Source organism: Cygnus atratus, chromosome 19, assembly GCF_013377495.2.
Source record: "Cygnus atratus isolate AKBS03 ecotype Queensland, Australia chromosome 19, CAtr_DNAZoo_HiC_assembly, whole genome shotgun sequence".
Classification (NCBI taxonomy): Eukaryota; Metazoa; Chordata; class Aves; order Anseriformes; family Anatidae; genus Cygnus; species Cygnus atratus.
In genome coordinates, this window is record NC_066380.1 from 1,670,426 (window position 1) to 1,687,984 (window position 17,559).

At 38.8% G+C, this 17,559-nt stretch overlaps 1 protein-coding gene across 6 annotated transcripts in view; it reads left to right on the plus strand.

Annotated features, from left to right (window-relative positions):
* Positions 1-17,559, plus strand: part of DENND1A (DENN domain containing 1A) — a 201,384-nt gene that overhangs the window by 56,305 nt on the left and 127,520 nt on the right. The window lies entirely within an intron of this gene.

Below are 17,559 nucleotides of genomic sequence, written 5' to 3' on the forward strand. Positions count from 1 at the left end.
ACAGTGTTTGACTTTGTGTTGTTACACTGCAATTATAATTTCCAGCTGTTCGAAATTATTTTCCTATCTGGTCCTCGAAGTCACTGCTCTTCTGCAGAAGTGATGCAAGATATCTTGCACTTTGAGTTCCTCTATAGATAACTGTATTTGTTTGTAGTCAGTGTTCTTGAATTAACAATGTGGTTAAAAAAAAAATAAAAAAATATGAATATCTGCAGTAATTTGTTACGACATTGCATAACTGTAGCTGTTATCTTTAGCTGTCACAACTGACCTTGTTAAGGCATTTTGTGGATATTTGTATATGCAAACTTTATTAACAAAGCATCTGTTGGTAGCTGGGGGAATGTCCTCCGAGCTGATGCTGTCCACATCCTAAAAGTTTGTGTGTATGAGCTTTACCCTGTCCTGTTGAGGGTTTTTTGGAGTTTGTCATATACAGATGGCTGGTGGAAGTTGGAAACAATGCGTTTCACATAGAACAGGCAAAGATGCTGTCAGAATGTTTCTGATGACCTCCTATGGAGGAAGTTGTTGAAATACAGCCTGTGATTTTCTATTTACATTTGTTGCAAGAAACGATGCAAGCAAAATCGGGTTTCATATCTACCAATATATCAGTTCCATTAAGAACTTTTATGGAAATAAAGGTTTCTACATGATGTCTTGCCTATTACTATCATTTTATTATGTATTATATTATTTAAACAAATTTAACAGTGGTCTGCCTTCTGTTTTTCAAGTTCATAAGAAATTGGAAGTTTTGGACCAGTGACCTAGGTAAAGGTAGTTGAGATCTAACTTATAAACTAGGTGACTGGACAGTGTCTCCAAGCAATCCCAAATGAGGACAATTTCCTCTTAGCGACTGTAGCCATCTGTCTCAGTTGTCTCTGGTGTGCTCTTCATGGGAGGGAATCCAGTGTATGAACAAGAACAACTTGTCTTTGGCCTGCAAGTACTGTGCGTTGCAAATGGCGGAGTGGCACCTTCTGCATATGTTTTATTGAAAATTATCCCTCTGGAGAGTTTCGGGGATAATGTTGCAAAATATAACAAGCTATCAAGTATGAGGACACTTCTCCCTTGATTGAGTTACATACAGCAATGCCATGGAATTGATTTTGGATTGATGTACGTAGTTTATGGTGAGTATGTCAGTGCCATTTGTGTTTGCAGTAGATAGGCAAAGATATCAACTGTTCGTTGTCAGCACTGCACTGACAGCAGGGACAGGGACCTGCTAACCAGACGGTCATTGAAGAAGTCTAATATTTGGAGAAATTAGTGTTAAACCTACCAGAATTACTAATTAATTGTGTGGGAGGCAGGATGACAGGAGTTGTATCAGTATCGTCAGTCTGTCTTTTCCCTAGCAGAGATTTCAACTACTAGTAGCGGTGGCAATCCAGCAGTACGGACCACATCCTGAAGATTGGAAGGTATTTCCGTAGCTGCTTCAGTGTATTTGGGGAGCTGATTCACTGTCAGGTGTGAAGTGTCTGGTTACATAAAGTAACTTTTGCTGATTAATGACAAATCAAAGGGGAGACACCATTTAAAAAATAAATCTGAATGATCAGTATGAGTCCCTTCTTGATCTCTCCTGGATAAGAGTACTTTGCTGTCAGCTCCCTTATGTTAAGTGAATGCCAAGAAGAAATGGAGGAGTTATGTTGTAGTTAAATGCCTTCTGCTTCAATTCATAACCAAAATGGCAAAAAAAAAAAAAACAAAAAACACCCCACACAGTGTAGTTAGAGCAGTGGATGAATTGGGTCTCTTAGCTTCATCTCTGTTTCCTCTTTCTTTTGCTTCCTCTACTTTCAGCTTCCCTGCCTGCTTCAAATAAGTTAATTTTAAGAACTTGCTGGCTAGATTGCTTAAATTTTGTCCCACAAAACCTTCTGAGCTAAAAGTATTAAATTGCCTCAATGTACTTACTGGAGATTGCTGGCAGCATTCTCTGATATTTGTACATGCTACGTCTCCACTGGATACTCGGTGGAAAACGGACGGCAGCAAGCTTCAAGTATTCCTTGTTATGCTCAGCAACAATATAAGAAGTAAGCGATACTGGTTGTCATCAGAGATAATATATGTTTATCAGCCAAATGTTTTATGGGTCTGGTCATGGTGAGAGGGTTTGGAGGTGGAAAATCACTGCAAGTTTTGGTTCGTCATTGAATAGGAACAGGAAAAGGAAATTCTTTTCACTCAGCCTGTGCTTTAAAAATTTCAGCAGAGTTCTGGAAGCAGTTGGAAAGCTGAGATGATCCTCAGAATGCCAGAAGTCAAGGTCTGCGCCTTGAGATTTAAAGTGATCCAGAGACTTTTTCATGGGGATGCAAAGGAGCTCAATAGCAGTACAGTTATCCACGTGGATGTACCTTGTGTGGCTAGCCGAATTCTGCTTTACAGAATAAGTCTTGTGGCTATTTTAACCAGTACTGTTTAGAAATCTGCTTTCAAGTTAGCTTTCATAATTGTTACAAGAAATGGCAACTTAATTTTTCATACTATTTATATACTTCCGTAATTAGTTTTGTTCCTGCTGTGGATACCACACAAATTTATGGAAATCTTTGATTGGTAAATTAAAAACTGCATTGTCTAAGTGTTCTAGGATTTTCTTTTATTGCAGAACCAACGACTCTGTCTCTTGTATTCCCTTTCCTTTTTTCCTCACTTGATTTCTAGCTAATCACAAAACTGCAGTGATCAAATAATGCATGTAACACCGAGTTGTAGAGCTCTCTTATATAGAGCTCTCTGTAGTATAGGATCTTACTTTCTGCATTTCAGACAGCAGAGGGCGGACAAAAGCACAGAACAATTGTCACAGATGTTTTGGTGTGGTAGGGTTTTGTTTTTTGAGGTTCTAAACAGGGAAGTGCCTTAAAAAAGCAAAGCCACAAGATCATCTGCCACACTTCAAAATCTGGTTAACTTGGTGTTCTGTACTACCTTTTCAATGCGATACCTTGCAAAACTTAAGACGTATTTTAAGATCTTTTCCTTTCTAAATGATGAATGCATAGAAAGTTGAGAGCTAGTGTCCAAGTTTGTCAAATTTGGAGTTATAATTTGGTGATTTTAATATCATAAGAAAATTTCAGTACCCAAAGATTTTTTTCTTTCTAAGATGTCCTTTAAGGGCTCCAGGATTTTGGCTCAAATAAAACTTGTTGGATATGCATTAAGATGCTGAAACTTTTTTTTTGTTTTTGGAGGTTTGTTTTACGCTAACTTTCACATCAGATTCGGAATAGGCTTTTGAGGATGAACAATATCCATAGTTCTGAGTTTATTGAAGAGATGTAGTATTCTATTAAAAAAATAAATAATAGCAAGCGTGAAGATGTTACCAAGCTGTTGTTTCACATCATGTTCTGAGATATCTTCTTCAACCCCTTAATCAGGCATATCCTATGCTTTTGGTCTGGAATTTGTTTGCTCTTGCTTCTCATCTCTTCTAAGTTTTATGTGTATGTAGATGCAATGTTCTTTCATTAGGGTGAAAGAGTCTTGATGGTCTCAGAGATGTACAGAATTTGTTCCTTATTGCTATTTCCTACTAATTGCAGTGTACTGAAAGATGACAAACATACTAATCTACCGGTATGATCTCAGGGATAAGAAATAAAATAGCCTAATTTTCTTTCTGCTTTCTTATATTCTTGAAGTATACAAATACTTTTTGATTCTTAAAAATTTGCATGTTGAGGCTCTTAGTTTTAATTTACTCATTGCTTTAATGTTAATCTTCTCTTACTAGCTTATTCATCTTTTCAAATGTCTATCAACCCTAGGTGTACTAAAATCCTGCTGAAGCTGGCCTGTTAGTTATGTCAGGGATGCTGGTGTTCAGTGGCTCGGCCACTTCGTCTCTTCAGCTAACCCCTGTGATCTAGAACTCTAACAGCACAAACATTGATGGATTTAAAATTCTTCTGATGGGAAAGTAATATAGAAAACAATTTGTATTAGCATCAGTAAGTGTACCAAAAGTAGTGGAGCGCTTTATTTTACAGTCTGGTTTCTTGAAGGCTACGTTGAGAAACTTTTGTTTATGGTCTGCTCGTAGAGGGGACAGCTAAAAACCTCATAGCTGAGATTACTTTGCCTTAGTACATTTCATAATGGCAATGTTGAGTGTGTGCTAGCTATTTAAGTGTATGAAGTAGTTTAAACATGTCAGTGTAATCATTTCAGTTTATGTAGTAATGGAATGATGACTTGGATAGCTCCATTTTTTTCACATAGATAAAAAACACACGTATGTTCACCAAGCTGAGCTTCATATTAAACATGTACTTCTCTTATTGGAAATGTGTATTTGAGGTTTAAAAAAAAATAGTTTAGCTAAGAAATAATATTTTCATATTGTATTAACTGAACTTTTGTAGTAAGTAGGTTTAAGGCTGAATATAGTAATTTTATTCTAAACCATTCAGCAGAATAATTTTGAAGTGAGGTCCTTGCTGTTGCTTACTCTGCTGTACGCTCCCTTATTTTTCAGTTTATTTTCTAAGGCCAATAACATGCAAAACTGAATTTAAAATACTCTGAAATGAAAAAGTGTTTAAAAAACAACACCCACCCCACCACCAACACTTCTACAGTACAAAATAACAATCATAATAAAACTGGTTTTAATATTTTTGAAGACGTGTACCAGGTTGTGTAAAAGACTAAATTGTTCATCCAGTCTGGACTATTGGTATGGTACAGTATCAAAATCTCTAAATTGTTTTATGCACAATTCTTCACTGGTTGTGTTTAAATATATTTTCCAGGATGTCACTAAGCTTTTAAAACTTTAAGGTTTATTAGTTCTTAAATTTTAAAGCTGGGCAGGATGTCCATCGGAGTTTTCCATTTCTGAAGAAGTCAAACCCAGAAAAGCTGGGGCAATGGGAAGTCAGTGTACTTGTCCATCTATGCAGATGAATACGTTGCCTTGTTAATGGTAATTTCTCCACAGGCATGATTTTGGTCAATCCTGTACTTAATTTGAAATACTTATTTTTTCCAGATAATATAAAAACAGCTTTGGGAGGTGATAGGTAAATGGTGCCAGACCATAATAATGTCAGTTAATGACTTTTGTCTAGCTTCAAGTTTTGTTAAAGTGAAAAATAAGAAAACTTTGCATAGATTTGCTTTGGTTCACCAACTTACTGGGCGATAACCATGTGGAACTCTGATTTAAATTTTACTTAATTTGAAGTTTTCAGTGGGTATTCAGCTTTTGTACCCAAAATGAAAATCATTCTTCTGAAGTGAAATGCAGAAACGTTTGTGTGGAAATCCCTTTCGGCCAAAATAGCTAAGCTCTGCACCACTCTTTTTCTAAGATAAAAAGAAATGAATCTATAATAGTTTGTGACAGATGGCAGAAAATGTAACTAACTGAATGTGATTCTGTATGGAGTTATTTGAGGTTTTTGGTGTGATTTGTTGTGAGTTCCTCTCCTCCCCCCTTCCCTTTCCTTTGATTGCAGTCTTTGTCCATTTATTCTTAGGATAGAATAAGATTTCTGAGCAGGGGCCTCTCTTGTGGTGCAAAGTGAGAATTGTTTTTAATTGAGCAGAAACATGTGGAAGGATCAGGAATATCTCAAGGGATTACAGAAAAATTCCAAATTTGTACTACTTACAGCTTGTGTTTAGAGCAGGGTCTGCTGGGAATAAATGTTAGTTAGTGTGACCTGTGACCTTAAAAACTGTTGACATGGATTTCAGCCAGAAACTAGCCACAGAACTCCTTTGTTAAGCTCATTCATAGCTCCTTGAAAACTCTAGTCAGTGAAAGTTGCCAGCTCAAATCTAAGGAAAGCAGAGCTCTTTTTTTCTCTCTCCCCCCCCCCTTTTTTTTTCTTCCCATGCTTTGGAAACAGTGGACGCCCCTTAACCAGCAAGACTTCTTTAATAGGACTGCATCGCCTAAACTTGATTGCAATTGACAGCTTCCTGGCTCAAGCTTGCCAACTGGCAGGGCATTGATGCATAGGGGACAAACAGCTTTAAGGGCCTGGATACTACTGTTTGTGTATGTGCCTCCAAAGTGTAACACACTTCTGTTGTGATACCTTCTAATCTAAAGAAAAAATATCCCAAACCCATTACACTGCTTTTATTTCCATGTCTTCTTCAATTGTTTTCGGGGGAAGGAATTGAAGATTTTGTGTTTTTGTTTTAAAAGAATTGTCATGTTGTCTTCTAGAACTCTCTCTTTCCACTGATCTGGCCAGAAGCTACAGGAGAATATTTACGCTTGAGGGGGAAAAAAATGACACTTTGATATTTAGAATTTTGACTGTGGTTTACACTGTCTTTTTATTTATTTTTTTCTTTTTTAATGGCTGTATCATACTTAAAAAATCGTATTTACCCCACTATAAAATGGTTGAATTTACAAATCCTCCTCCTTGTGCATTCACTTCTTTATAGGTTTTTCCACTTAGTGGATTTTGTGTGCTCAGCTGATTCTGTAATATGATTCATTATCTGGTCTGCATGAAGGCTCACCTGATTTAAATTATATTTTGGAAGTAGATTGTACTTTCACAACAATAAGTTATGTTGCTGCTACGTATACGTAATGATAGAATAGGTACACAATGGAATGTAGAAAAGAGAATACAAATTTTGCTTAATTGAGAGTTAAATAAAAGTATGCAAAAAGAATTATCTTCATGAAGAATCATGGAGCAGATAGCAGGTAAACTAGGGTTAAAGATCCTTAACTGATCTACAAGGAAACTTTATGCCATTTCTCTACAGTAGGGTAAAATCCCATTAATTCAATATCATGCACTTTTAAAACACCCAAATATTGCAATTTTGATTCAGGTATTTCTTTAAGGCTTGATTGTAAAAGCGCACACTTTGTAAGGTTGATGCATCTTCTGGAATAGCTTTTGTGGAGTTTTGCTTTTTAAAGGAAAAAATAGGTGCAAGTGTGAATCAACTTCATTTCTCCCAAGGACAGGGCAACGTTAGCCATTAATAGTCATTGTTTTCTGGGGATGGAGAAGTGGGGGAGTGGAAGAAACTGGAAAGTGCTCTGCCCCTGTAGACCTCCTCTTCCACTGAAGGCATGAGATTCTGGCCCTCTTAGTTTTTACCATCCTCTTTGAATTCTTGTGCTGCAGCCTGAGTCTTTGTCTCCTCAGGGGGCTGGACTTCCTACTGAACTCATTTCTGATCAGCTGAAACAATTTGAGTATTACTGGATTCCACCCACCTCCCAGAGCTGACTTTGCCGCCTTCCTGTGTGTGCCAGAGAGCATTTTGTTCGTGGTGCTGAGTCAGGCTGCAGTAATTCAGCTCAGCAAATGCTTGAGACTATCGAAATTCTTTACTAACCTATGGAAATTACTGGATATGCTAGAGCGGTTGTTTTTGTTGTGGTTCTGAAATGTTCTATAGCTTTTGTGAAGCGATATTCACATGTGAATAAGGATGGGCATCCCATTCTCACATTATCTGGAAGAAAGTTTGGAACATTAGAAATGTACATATCTGGAATGCATGCTTTGACCTATTGTTAATAGGAATTTTCTTCTGTGGAGTATACAGACCATCACAATAATAACTAACAATTTCATGTTTTTCGCAGAAGTAGGAAGGGTGATCACTAGATTTCTTCTTGTTAACTGAAAATTCTTACCTGAGTCACAGTTTCTTTGTGCATTTCTCCTTTGCATGCATACAAGTAGAATAATAGGAAGTCTATTTTGTATCTGGTAAGAAAGTAGTTAGTCCTTTTATTTATTTAATGCTCAGCAGGAAAAAAACCCTGCTGTCTAGCTGTGTGCTGCTTTGAGGGAGGTACAACCCTGAACCATTGTTTAAGCTTTTGTTGTTTTCCCACTTGTGGGTTTTTCGTTTGTTTTTTGCCTGGTTACTATTCACAAGCATTGATTTCAACAAGAAAAGATTGCTGTTATTTGTTCTTTTTTTTTTTTTCTCTCCCCTTCAAGTCTTACCATTGGTATATGTAGGCAACTCAAACTGTATTTTGAGAATCTTGGAATGAACTGGAAGACGGAAAAGGGATCTAGCGTGGAGAGCAACATGGCACCGGGACTGCTGAGTTCTGTATCCAGTGCTAACTTGGGACAGTACCTTATGTAGCTGTGTTCAGACCTTTTTTAGGGGAAAGAAGTCCCAGTCCTCAGCAATCACAATGTTGTCTGTCCACTGTGCAATTGCAGAAAGCAGTTGCTTTTGTTTAAGGCTAAACAGATCCTTGTGTTCAAATGTGATTTAGAACAGGACATGGAAACGAGTTTATGGGTTCTCTGCCATTAAATATCTGTGCCTTGTCAGGCAGATGTCACTTGCCTACTGTTAGATATACAATGCTGCATTGGCCTAACTTTTATTAATAATCTGTGTTTTCAGTACTTTGCTTTTTTGTTTATTCAACAATGTTCATACTTCATTACGTTAAATGTAATAACTTTTGGAAGGTTGAAATGTAAATGTTCCAGATAAGTTATCAATACACATTTAGAGGTCCTTACACTTTCCTTTGCAATCCTGAAACACCAAGGTAATCATGTAAACACCATTTTGAATTAGCAGACACTTTGCAAAAGCAAATTGTACCTCCCAGTGTTCTTTTGTCCTTTTTCAAGTGCACAGTAATTTCTGATTGTTCGGTGTCCTGAAGCAGCAGATTAGTATCATCGGTAAGTTCACGAATGGGCAATAAGCATTTAGGATTGTCTAATTTCCATTTGGCTATATGGAAATGCCAAGATGTTGTCAAACAAACAAGAAGATCCCTGTATTGAGAACATGGTGCAGAGGAAGGTAACAATTAAGTGAAGTTACTGGGGAAGTGAAATTCTCCCACTGTGGCTTTTCTGGACACTGGATGAGAGCTGCAAATAGAAGGAATGTAATAGAAAGGATTGTCTTCATGTTTCTTTTGGCATCTTACTTCTCTTTCAATTGGGTAAAACAGATTTTACAGCATAGTATGTTGCAGGAGGTGAGAAAAGTCAAGACATTATAAATATTAAGATGCTCAGCCAGTCTGTACGGAAGTAAATTTGGTGATTTCATCTTCTTGATTGTCAAGAGGTCTAGAGCAACCTGCACCATGAATGACAGCTGTGAAGAACAATAATCTCACTGAGAGGGGCTCTGATAGCCACCTCTGACAGGTTGCCGTGTCTGGTGCTGCTTTTGCTGACAATCTAGATTGTGAAATACCCGTTCCAGTAAAAGCTGTGACTCTGCTTAGCATCAGTTTACTTAACCAGGAATGAACTGTAGACGGGAGAGAAATAAGCTACGTCTGAAGTGCAAGCAGTAAAGTCAGGGTTTATTATTGAGTTGGTAGAAAAGGTTTAAGAGGAATGTGGATTTTCTCCTTGTGTACAGTTATTAGATAGAAAGAACATTTGACATCATTTAGAATAGTTGCAATGAATGTGCAGTCTCATGACCATTACCTTCAGTACTTTTATTCTGGTAAGCTGAGTAAAATATGTTTGGTGTCCTTTGTCTTGGTATGATTAGGTTACACTTAGTTCATTGCAACCTGTGTGAGATTAGTGCTTTTAGTGATCTTCTAGTGATTTATGATTTTTAAAAAAAAGTTTATGTATAATCCACTTTTTTGAAAGGAGAGGTAGAGAACTGATAATGAAACTAGATCTGCCTACAAGAGAGGAAGATATTTTTTTTGCTGGTTTGAATGTTGTAATTACAAGTCCAGGCTGCAAGCAGTGACTGTAGATAACCCCAGAGCAGTGAGATCCTTTGGCTTTATTTATTTTTTGACTTATTTTATATATATATATATATGTGTGTGTGTGTGTGTTTGTGTGTATAAATAAATCTTTAGCCTGATTCCTTTCCTTCGCCTTTTTGCTGTTAGGTTTCTGTATGGACACGGAAAAATATCACTGTCTAATTAAATAAGAAAAAAAGTCCAGTCTTTATTTTGTAAGGATTTACTGTAGTTGTATGTTGAATGAAATGATAATAAGGAAAAATCAATGTTTTGCTTCCATATGTATCTGTATGATACTTTTAAGCCTTCCAAAAAGATGTTTGATAATGGCTGCAAATGATACGAAACACTTTTTGGACAGTGTGTTTGGTCTTTGTGCTATATCGACCCTGGAATCCCTGTACTTCTTAAAACGCTTCAGAGATGAAAGAAAATAGCAAACTGATTCTATTACACGTTGGCAAAGGCCACAAAAAGTACATGTATAAATCATGAGAAATTGGATCCCTCTGATTCAACAGTACAACAAAATTGTACCTAATAAAAATGTTGTTATTGAGCCTCTGTCTGCCTTCTTCATGGATTCTTTTTTTTTTTTTACATTTTCTTTTAGCGGTGGATTCAACACATACCTTCAATGTAAGAGTTGAAGATGCAGACATTTCTTGGTTCCTTTTCACTTTCCTCATAGAGAAAAGAGGAGAGCAAGACTTGGAGCTAAAGTCTGACCTGCTTTCATGGAAATTGCACGCTATAGCTATAGCAAAACTGTTAAGACTTCCTCTTCTGTTTTTGAGAGGAAATCGATCTAAAGTGGCATAGAAAATGAGAGAACTCCATGAATATAGTGTGTAGGGTTGGAATGGGTCTCCAGTTGTTTCAGGCATTTTACTTTAACTTGACGTATTTATAAAACAGTTTACATCTTAAAAGTTCAGGGTTTTTACTCCCACTGATCTGCTTAAGCAGACACTGGCTTTTATTTTCAGTTACTTGTCAGAATCTGTACGGAAAAGTGATGAACCTAGTAAAAAGAGAGCTTGACATCAATTAAATTTAGCTATCTGCTTTGTGTTTCTGTTCTGATACTGTTTCCAGTGTAGTTTTTCTAAACTTCCTGTAGTTTTTTCCTTATTGTCCTAACAAGTTTTACAAGATAGAGATGAGCTATTTTAAAATAAAGTTTCAAGAGGAATAAAATTTTATTATCTGCTCATTTGCTGCCTTTCATTTTCATTTCTCTCATTAAACCTTTCCCAGACTCTCTTTTTTAGAGTCTGTAAGAGAGCCTGTAAGGCTGCTTTAATGTCTCTTTTTGTTCTAGTGTCTTTAAGTTTTGAAGTGTCTCCAGAGTTATATTAGCTTTCTGAAATGATATTATCTGCAATATGAATAAACTACACTTACTAAAACAGTCTTAAACAAAGAAGAGCATTTGATTATGCATTTTTTTTCTGTCCCCCAAAAATCTGTCATTAAAAAACTTCAATAGAAGTTTATTCCTTGTTTTTCATGGTTTACCATGATTTTTCATCACCTCTTATAGATGTGATTATTAATGCTCATTCAAAATTAATATGGTATATGTATTTTATAAGAATGTGCAGTCATCTATGTATATGTGCACAATATATGCAAGCTGTATATAAATATTTTGTCTGTAAGCATCTGTCTAAAGAGGAGTGTCACAAACCAAGAGAAGTCTTAAAGAATCCTGTTGATTCTACATGTGGATTGTGTTTTCTTTTTTATTAATACGTGTAAAGTGTGTGCAGTATTTCATCTTCATTGTCTCTTTTCTTTGAAATTGTATGCAACATCCTAGTAGTAGCTATAGAAATGCATTTTGTTGGTTTGAGTTTTAAGACCAACATTGAAAGGAGTTGATTCCACTGCATTCCTAAATAATTCTTATTTTCAACTAGATTTAGTAGTAAATAGCAAGTCAATAGGGAATTTATAAAATGATACTGAGTGAAAAGCTTTGGAGTTTTGATTATGGTGTCAGTAGATCTGTTAAAAGCTTTGCAAGCTGAGCCTGAAACTTTAAAGCATTATCAAATTGGTTTAAATATTTTTTTTTGAAACTTAAATATGGTAGAACCTTGCTAATCTACCCACCTCATAATCACAGACAAAAATGGCAAGCTCCATGTATGTCTCGACAGAAACAGACAGGTTTCATATTAGTAGGCATCATTAGTCTTAAATATACTATAGTATGCTTACTATGTTATAAACCCATCAGAAATAATGTATTTTCTTTTCCCAGGCTTTTTGAGTCTTTTTGTTTTATTTTTATGTACATTTCAAAAATGTTATTGATTTGCACTGGTTGCAAGTCGTGGTTGCAAATGATGTGATGCTGCCGTGTGTGATACTAACGGCAATAAGAAAAAGATTAAAGAAGACAGAAAACGCTACAAGTGCTGAACTCTGGATTTTTCTGTAATACCAAATACTCTGAAAGAGCTCAGGGTCTTCCTAGGTAAAAGAAGGACACTGGATATATTACTTCTCAATGAATTTAGAGAAGCCAAGAATGAAAAGACTGGATCTCTTCTGCCGTGGCATGCACACCTTTGTTCCTCTTTCCCGTTCAGTGGGGGACCCGTGCCTTGTGGTTGAACAGGGCACGTGGAGTCTTTGCTGCAGATGCTTAATGCATGTGATCAGCTGCTGCTGGTGTTTGAAATAGAAGTTTCCCCTATTTCTATCAGTTTTTCAGTTACCTTCCACTGGAAGCAGCTATGATTTATACCCATCTATCAGGTTTGAGATTTGATTTTTATTGCAAGAAAAAAATTGCTATAAAATAGTATGAAATGTTTAATGCCAACCAGCCTGCCTGCCACCCCCACCCCCAGCCCGTCCCTTATGAAAAGCCATGCGTGGTCTGGTCCAGTTGGGGCAGATGCTGAAAGAGTAGCATCTGGGAAAAAATGTTGAAAGCATAAGGCCTAAGTTGTTTAGTATTAGGAAAATGCACCCCCCCCCCTTTTTTTTTAATCTTTGCTGAGCTACCTGGACAAACTGGACCTGCTGACCGATAATCAAATACATGAGCTGCACAACAGATGAGGTGTCTCCTGGGAAATACATATCTTAGAAATAAGCATTAAAAGTAAGTTTTCCAGTCATCAACTCTTAAGTCCCTTCTTGTAAATGGGAGGTTGCAAAGAATATACTAAGAATACTTTATTCGGCTGGTGTTTAGCCATTAGTTACTGTTCTTAGTGTTTGATGTGTTGGAGAAAAAATGTTTCAGTGTAGTTTTTCCTTGTATATGTGTATATGTACATCGTTATTCTTAGTTGAAAGTTTAGATGTTATCCTTTAACGCTGGTGCTTATTTCTCTACGTGTTGATTTTGGTAACGTGTCCAAGCTGTGCATTCACATTAATTTTGTAGAGGGATAAAATCATACCACTTCTGAAGTTGGTAGCAGCCAGAAAGTACAGGGAGTTGTTTACAAAAGAGTCCCATCGATTCTCCTTTTCTGTGGAAGCATTCAAGCAGCAAGACCTGCACAGTCTGTTTGGCACAGTAGCTGCTCTCAGCTGGCCCTGTGCCCTCCTGCTGTTAGTCAGGGCAAAGGATGTGCCAGATCTCAGATTGTAACGGAGCAGAGCCTGCTTGCAAATCTGCTTGTAGTTAGCCTGGGGCCTTTTGGCAGCAGACTACAGCCGAATGATTTAGTTGCAATCCTTTTTCCTTAATATTTTCCATCTGGCCAACAATGACCTATAAAGGCAGACACAAAACAGAGTTTGAATTATGAGGAGCGTAATAGTAAAATGCTTCCAAATCTCACTCTAGAACCTGCACCGACGGGTCGCTGCTGTTACGGTGCCAAAGGAAGCTTGTTCTGCAGCGCTATTGCAACAAAGCTCTTTAGAAAAAAAGCATCGTAGTTCTGAAGTTCAAAGTTCTGCAATACCGAAACATGCATTTTAGTTGAACTCATGACATGTTTCACTGCTTCCTACTTCTGCCTTTCCGTTGATCCTGGGTGGGAAGCGGAGCGCTCTCAGCGCAGGCTCCCCCACGTGTCTCTGCCGCAGGCGCTGCCCGGCTCTGTGCTGCCAGGAGCCACGTGGGAGCGAGGGGGTAGGGAGAACAGGGAAGGAACCTAAGGATGGAAATGCTTTAGGCAGGCAGCAACAGGTTTGATGATAATACAGAGGTGATGTGTCCCAAGCTCCCAAATCTACAGGAGTGGGTTAATGCTCTCCAGAATGAGCTACTGCCACATCCGTGCTATTTGTCAGGTTTTCCAGCTCTGGTCAAAGCAGATGTCTTGTTGTGACTGCAGTTAAACTAAATGCATGCAGTCCTCTGCATTTTTAAAGTTTGTATCCTGTAAGAAAATTTGTGAACTTGTCTGAACAGCTCCAGAAGTTAGAGCAGTCCTGGCACTGCGAGCTTTTTGGTGTGCAGAGCTTACCGCCTTCACCTAGGCGTGTGTGGGGTGCGAGGGATTCAGGCTCTCCAAAGGGGGCAGGAAGTCGTGAACCCTGTTGATCATAGTCTTTACGGGAAAACTAGAAATGGGTTAACCTAGGACAAGGCTCCAGAACATGATTCACACTCATGCTACAAGCCGAAGAGGCCAGATCCTCAGAAGGTGCATGTTTCACCTCGTTGGTTGTAATGAGACCTACTTTGGATCTAGGTGATCATTCAAAGTTAAAGGTGTTACTAGTTGGTCTTGCCTGTGGAGTCCGAAATGCAAGCAGGGCAATACTAATATAACTGTCTTTTAGTGAATTTAAAGAATAACGAAGGTGCGTCAAAGGAAGTTTTTAGCCTTGATTGCAAGTCAAAACACTTTTGTAAAATATCAGTGAGAAGGATCACAACAAAAAATGTCAAGTGTTAATAATATAATGTATTGCTACCAGTGGAATTAGATAAAGCTAAGAATACCGCATTCTAGCCCAGCTAGTTCACTGGTCTTGCCTACTGACCAGAAACCAATTTTACTTAATTAATTAGTGCTTCATGTCACACCTCCTTTAGTTGCTGAACAACTGTAACAGAAGTAATTAAATCATGTCACTCTTTATTACCTTTGGCCCTGGCTGACTGGTTTGGAAGCTTCCCTTGTAGTGCTTACACAAAACGAATTGGTGCATCACCTTGGGGAAAGCCCAGGTCCCTGGCGTCAAACAGGTGGGGAGGAGGTAGCTGAAGCAGCGGGTGGACGTGCCTTCTCTTCTGCAAGTGGATCGCTTCTGGGGTGCTCTCGGAAGGCTCACAGAATGCGTGTCAGGAATGAGAGCATCCAGTACTGGCTGGCAGATGAATGCAATTTTCCCTAAATAAGATTGCACGGCAGCTTCCTCCAAAAATCAAGACCTGGCAGGAACCCTCAGGTTATGCAGCAGTAGTTGGAGGAGCAGGGACTGTTTTAGAGGTAACACTGCTGAGAAGTTGCATGAGTTGACTTCTGCATGCTGTTTCAATAGAAAACATAATTCGGCCACACTGAAATAATAGGAGGAAAGACTTTGTATGGCTTTATAGAGGCAGTGCTATCTGGATTGTGCATGGATCTGAAATAAAAACCTTAATTTATAACCCCAGCTGTTTATCAGTATCCTTGATAAGGGACAAGGGTAGTGTAGCTTCCTCCACAGCTACACAATACAAGTATTTTTTACCTCAGTATGTTTTAGAATTAGTTTATGTTGGTTCAACAGCTTGAGTGTTCAGAGAATGAAATGGTTGTGAGCAGTCTCCTATTTTGCTCATAGGGAGCACTTTATAATAAAAAGTTCATAATTGTACTAAAATTTCAGATCAAATGTAGTAGTAGAGTACATAGGTCAGTAAGTATAGATGATTGGGCTTTAATGAAAAGGAGCTGTTTTTCTGCTCAAGGAAAAAGGGTTAATTTGTGTCGGGATGAAAAGGGTGTTCTGCTGTTTCAACTTGGGATAGACTTAACACTAGTCTTTGATCCCCAAACGAAATGTGATGGATTTCAACTGATGCCAGATGTCTCAAACCTAGTGGGAACTCCAATTGTCTGCCACATCTAGAACTCTCAATTCCAGCACTTTCTTTATACGTTTCAGCATGGTTTGAGAAGAGAGGTTCCTTGACAGGCTCAGCCTTTGGAATTCTTCCTCTTGTTGCTTCAGTGGCGATTGTTGGGCTCTCACACTGCCCGATGCACCCTGCTTTTTTAAAATCAAGCCCCGTGTGCCAAACTGCATTTCCTAACTATTTTGTTCTGTCCAGGAAACTTACTGCCACTAGCACCTGTAACTTTTCTCAGGTTAAAGCTAATCTCTGCCCACTTCTTGTTTGTCAAATAGAGCATTTTCCTTACCACCAGCCAAGTAAAGCATTGTTCGGTGCGTTCCTGTTGGCACTGAGTGGAACGTAATGGCTGGTGTCTTTTTAGCTCCAAGGCTGTTGCATTGCACCTGATAAACCTTGCCTATAACCTGTCGAGCGCTTCAGTATAGCCATCTTCTCACCAAGTGGCCTTTATGGAGCATCCTTTGCCTGTGGCTTTTGTGAGGAGTGTAAAGACTGTAATTGTCAGTGCTTGCCTTGGAAAGGCAAGCAATTGTTTTGTGTTTTTTTTTTTTTTAATGTACCTTTATTTTCTGTTGCTACTTCAGATGTTTGCTCTTGAACGTGTATGCTTGAGAAGTTTGAGAAGTTTCATTCACAGTATTAAACTACAACAACAAAAAACTACCAACAAAACCAAAGCAGCAACTCATCCCCAAACTCCAAAGAGTCGCTGCCGCGCTGCTGCGAGAGCCACTGCAGCCGTCTGGGGAACATTTGGGTTCGGGACATGTTGGTGTTTGGTGAGCTTGGTGTTTGGTTTCGTCCCCCTGTACTCGGCTCTGGTGAGGCCGCACCTTGAGTACTGTGTTCAGTTTTGGGCCCCTCGCTACAGGAAGGACATGGACGTGCTCGAGCGAGTCCAGAGAAGGGCGACCAAGCTGGTGAGGGGTCTGGAGAACAAGTCTTACGAGGAGCGGCTGAGGGAGCTGGGCTTGTTCAGCCTGGAGAAGAGGAGGCTCAGGGGCGACCTTATCGCTCTCTACAGTTACCTTAAAGGAGGCTGTAGCGAGGTGGGGGTTGGTCTGTTCTCCCACGTGCCTGGTGACAGGACGAGGGGGAATGGGCGAAAGTTGCGACAGGGGAGTTTTAGGTTGGATGTTAGGAAGTACTTCTTTACCGAAAGGGTTATTAAGCATTGGAACGGGCTGCCCAGGGAGGTGGTGGAGTCACCATCCCTGGAGGTCTTTAAAAGACGTTTAGATGTAGAGCTTAGCGATATAGTTTAGTGGAGTACTTAGTGTTAGGTCGGAGGTTGGACTCGATGATCTTGAGGTCTCTTCCAACCTAGAAATCTGTGTCTGTGTGTCTGTGTCTGTGTCCGAGCTTGGGGTCTGCATGTGAGGGAGACTTGCTGCCACTGCTTAGATGGGGTCACAGTGGGTAGGAAAACAGGAAAGAGGGAGTTCTAATTGACTTCTATTACTAATACACAGTGGCACGTCACCAAAGTAAGCTCTTTATAATGACAAGTGTATTGGCTCAAGATGCTACATAAGGTGTGTAACTTCTGTGTGAGCTGAGTTCTTTAAATTTGGGGTTAAATACTTCTAAAGTATGTGCACGAATCCCGTGCTTAACCTACAGAACTGTAAAACTCACTCTCATGGGATCATGAAAAGATCACCTGTGGGTATTAATCAAAGGGAAGTTTAAAACAAATTTGGGAATAATGCAAAAATGCAACCTGGTCTAGTGGAAAGTGTCC